The sequence below is a fragment of the Charadrius vociferus genome, unplaced genomic scaffold (assembly GCF_000708025.1).
Source record: "Charadrius vociferus isolate BGI_N301 unplaced genomic scaffold, ASM70802v2 scaffold49, whole genome shotgun sequence".
Lineage (NCBI taxonomy): Eukaryota > Metazoa > Chordata > Aves > Charadriiformes > Charadriidae > Charadrius > Charadrius vociferus.
In genome coordinates, this window is record NW_009661375.1 from 3,676,795 (window position 1) to 3,681,918 (window position 5,124).

Below are 5,124 nucleotides of genomic sequence, written 5' to 3' on the forward strand. Positions count from 1 at the left end.
CTGCCAGCACGCCTTCGGAGCAGTGAAGTCCTGGTACCAGCTCGTTGCAGCGATTCCTCCTTGGCACATCCCATTTCTGCCACATCCCATCTCCCATGGGCCGGTGGGATAATAATAATGCTTATTATTTTATTATAAAGTAATTTTCCTGGCAGAAAACAATGGTTTCATCAAGACCGAGGTGTTTTGCAGGAGCACGGCTGACCCTCCTCGCAAGGGCACGTTTTCACTTTTCCTTTAGAGACAAACTTTCCTCTCCATGACAAGACGGGTTATCTTTTTTAATCAGAGCTGGAATAAAAGGTCCGGATCCATCCCAATGCCCAGTTCCTCTTTGGAAATTTGTTTCCTGGGAAATTTCAAAATGTTTTTCAAACAAGTTTGCAAACGCAGAGCACGCTCCTAGCAATCCTGGCAGGCAGCAGCTCCGAGCAACCTCCAGCAGAGCTTCCAGGGGATGGAGAAAACCCCTCCACCTGCAACGGTTCATCCACGCAAATGATGCTGAATTAAATGGGCTCCTACTAGAGGCTGACCCAAGCAAACCCTCTCTTGCTAGTGATGCTTTTCCCCCTGTCTTTTCCTCTCTCGGAGTTTTCTTCCAGACAAAAAACTGGTGTTGGTTCCTCAGCTCTGTAAATAACCCTGGGAAGGGAAGGGGATGCTTGGGAAGCCCTGTTTGAGGTCCCAAGCCTGAATTTTGGTGGGACAGGTGGCTGAAGGGGCTGGATGGATGTGGGTGACCAAAGTGCAGATTTGAAGACCCACATGGGAGTTACACGATCAAGCCAACGCTTTGAAAGCCAGCCCCAAAGCTGCTGCCCGCATGCACCCATTTCTGTTCCTGCTTTCCCAGCCTGGGATGGGAGTCTGGGATTTAACGCCTGGAGTCAGAAATAAAGTCTCAGCAGGTGCCACTGCCAGCTGGCACAACTGATCCAGCCCGGCTGTGCTTCCTGAAGGCAAGAGCATCCTTTAACATCCCCACTGGGGAGCACCAAAGACGGCAGCTTGCAACCCGAGTCATGCCAAAGGGAGTATTTTTGCACTCACCGCACCATTGGGCCATGCAGCTCTTCACCGTGGGATGCTGCTGGGACTGAGAAAACAGCCAGGCTCAGAAAGTGGTCTGGATGCTACACTTGTGCGTGTCCACCACTCCATTCCCAGCCCTGGGAAGCTGCGGTGGCTTGGGGCAGCCCTGGTGGGTGCAGGGGCTTCACCTTCTCCCTCTTGCCTCACCCAAGGCGCAGTTGCCTCTTGGTGTTTTGTGAACATGAAGCATTTTGCCTGTGAATTTTGCCTGGACGACATATCCTGTATTTTACCATCAGGTTCCGAGGCAACGCAGCCGGCTCCTGGGAAACAGTTGGTTAGGGGAGACCATAATGAAATCTTCTCTTGCTGGAGCAGCGCACTGGTTCATCGGTGCAGAACAGCACCCAAGGCTACCAACGCTTTCCTGTCTTTCTGGCCATTAAAGAGACTTAGAGTGCTCTACAGCCATTTTTAACTCCTTCAAGCATCGATATCTACTGAGGGATGCAGTGATTTATACCTTCACAGGGTCATGCAAAACATCAGAAATTAAATGAATGAAGTAATGAAGTGTGGTTGCATGGTGGCAACCAGGGAGAATCGGAGATGACCAGCCCTGGGTGCAGCAACACACATTTCAGGCTGGGCTCCCAAAGCACCCAGGGAACAGAAAAGCACCTAACTGGCATCTTCTTGGAAAACGCACAAGTGTATCTCCATCTGCCATGTATGGACCTTCCAGTGTGAGCAGTGACCCTGTTAGGTGCCAATTTTGGGGCTCCAAAGAAGTGTTTGGAAGGAAGTCAGAGACCTCAGCCATGCCAAGCACTGGGCTCCGGTGAGGGATGCTCACTGAAGCATCCCAAATGACGGATGATGCAGCTGAACCCCCAAACCAGAAGCTGAAGGCCCCAAACAGAAGCCTCCAGATGAGCTGACGGGTTGATCCTGCAGCCACCCCTGAATCCCATCGGTCTTCCCAGGCTGGGTTACCTTGCCCATGCATTCCTCAGAAAAATCCCAGCCTGGGACTGGGAAGCAAATCTCAGGGGTGGCTTAGCTCAAATGTATTCTGGCACAGGCCCAATACTGTGGAAAATTTGGGTGCAGGTTTCACCTTCTCTCCTTTCTCTTCTTAAGCATATTTTAATTAATGTAGTGAAGCGTTGGAGTGAAATAATTGCCCCGCCTTAGAGAAAAAAAAAAGACAGACAAATTTTTATTGAGAACATGCAGAAATAGGACTTTTTAGCTAGTCCAAAACTCTCTTTGAGACATTTTGAGTGTGCAGTTTGCCAAACCATGGCCTCATTTTGTCAGCTGTTGTGATGAGAAACCTCCTCACAGCCACCACATCCTGGGTCTCTCCACCACCGATGTGTTCCATGGTGGCCTCCCCTGGAGAGCAAAACATGGCAATTCACCCCAAACTGACTACTCATGGGTCAAAATCATGAAGCATCTTCTAGGAACATCTCCTTCTGGAGAAGGTCTTATTAGGAAGGTCCACCAGTAGTCACCAAAATGCAATTGCTCCCCTGGGCAGCACATTTCTTTTTAATGTAATTAAGATCCGTTGGGGTCCTTCAGACCTTCTCTACAGTCTCCACAGCCAAATTAAGGAGGCAATAATGCAGAAAGAGGAATAAAACCAGACTAGTGCTCCGAGTGTTGATGAGGCACTCAGGATTTCAGTGGCTCTTGCAGGGTTTATTAATTGGGGTGATGTTTTTCTATTAATGTGAATGAGCAAAAGGACGTCTAGAAGACAAAATAACGGGGCAGGTATGGATGCTTTTGGTGTAGGGGCCAAACCAGAAAACTGGGAGGGTGCTGGCACAGGGGGGTCCGAATCCAAGCGTGCTTCAGAGTTCTCAAAAAAAAAAAAAATCAGATTTTTGAGGGCTTTTTATTTCACTGTGTTTAACAAAAGCTCTGAAAAACGCTTTGTCTGGACCCACCCAGAACTGCTCGTGGGACCAGCGCCGAGTTTATGCTTCTGGCGTCGGCCTCCCTGTCCCTTTTGTGCAGCAATTTTTCTTCCCACTGAGGTCAGCCGCTGAACAGAAAGCGCTGGTTGTTTGGAAGCAGAAAGCTTTGTGGAGAAAAAAACATCCCAACGCAACGTTTCGGCGCTGGGAAACCCTCCCTCCCACCCTGACCTCGCTCAGCTCTCCCTCGGCCGGAGCAGCTCCGTTGTTGCCCCTCTCCCACGGCAAACCTCATCCCTGGTCCCCTGCGCTGCTCTGGGCATCTTCCCACCGCACATCCCTCTCCTTGAGCGTTTGTCATGCCTCCCGTCACGGAGATATTATGTGTTTGGTCACGGGGCAGCTCGTTGGGAAGGTCGGTGGGATTTTCTTTCGGCAGCGAAGGCGACACCTTGATTTTCTTTCCCAAGCTGAAAGCAGGTGTCCGCCCCGCTTGGCAGGTATGGCCCAGGGAAACAAAGCCATCAGGCTGGAATTGCGTCGGCTCAGGTAACGCTCTGCAGAAATTGTCCGTCCCCGTGGAATAGGGCAAACAATGGCAGTTTGCAGAGCCCCCCTCCAGCCACCTCCTCAGCCTGGAGCCTGTTGCAGATGCAGGGAAAGCTGGTGTCCCACCTCCGCCTGGCTTTGAAGTTGTTCTCCCTGAGTTGCATTTGCAGGTCACTGCCCTCACTGCCCAGTCTGGCTCGATCCTCCTGAACTGGTTTTGCTCCTTTCTCTGCTAGGAGATTCCCAGTTGATTGCAGGATTTCTCCTGGTGGAGCTGGGCATAGATGTTAGGTTGCCATTAAAGACCTCCTGGCTAAAGACCTCCTGGCTTCCTTCTCTCCAAATGCAAGTGAGCCACGGGCAGGACAACCCTCCAGTGTGTTGGCACACACAAATCAACCCCTTGTCCTCCCTCAGTGCTCCCAAACCTGGGGAGCCTTTTCTGCCCCACACTTGGGCGCTGCTGCTTCACACCCCATGCTGCTGTCTTGCCTCCTTCTCCTTGTCCATGTTGTCCACAAGAAAGCAAAGGAAGGAGATGTCTCCTGGACACATTATCGCCCTGCAGTGACTTGGATATTGCAGGGCCACTAGCAGCCAGCGGCCGAGATGGCTCGGTTGGGATACGTGGGGCAGCGTCTATGGGAGTGAGCACACTAGCAGCCCTGAGGCCGGCACAGACCTCACCACCAGCCAGAGGAGAGGCTGCAGGATGAAATTGGAGGCTGCCCCTCCACCTCCTGCGGTGTCCTGTCAGCCAGGGCTGCTGGTGCGGTCCCAAGAGGTGTGGGTTGTTACGGGCGGGCTCCTGGCAGTACCGGGGCTCTTGGGCTTGGAAGCAGCTCTGGAGCAGCAGAGAAAAACACGGCGTTAATGATGCTTTCCATGAAAATGGTTGCTTCAAGCCCAAAGAGCAGGTCCAGCCTCCAGCGTGGCCCTGCCCTGCTGGGTTTCCCAGACCACACACTACTTGGCATTTTGTAGTCTTCTCTCGTTTGTTTTTTTCCTTTTAACTACTGCCTTTATCAGCCCATTTCAGTGTTGCAGCTTTCCCAAGCTGAAACCTCCAGTGCTGCCTCTGCTCCCTGTCACAGCTGGCGCCACTGACCCTCTGTGAACAGGACGGGTCCCTCCATGCCACATGCCTTTGCCCCATCACAAGCCAGAGCCATCTGGCAGAGGCTGCTGGGTGTCTCTGGACACTGGGGAGCTCAGGATGTCGGGCTCTCACAGAATCATCATAGAATTGTTTGGGTTGGAAGGGACCTTAAAGATCATCTCGTTCCACCCCCCTGCCCTGGGCAGGGACACCTACCATCAGCCCAGGTTGCTCCAAGCCCTGTCCAACCTGGCCTTGAACACCTCCAGGGATGGGGCAGCCACAGCTTCTCTGGGCAACCTGGGTCAGGGGCTCACCACCCTCAGAGTGAAAAATTCCTTCCTAATATCTAATCTGAATCTCCCTTCTTCCAGTTTGAAGCCATTCCCCTGGTCCTGTCACTCCATGCCCTCGTAAAGAGTCCTTCCCCAGCTCTCCTGGAGCCCCTTTAGGTGCTGGAAGGTCGCAATAAGGTCTCCCCAGAGCCTTCTCTTCTCCAGGCTGAAC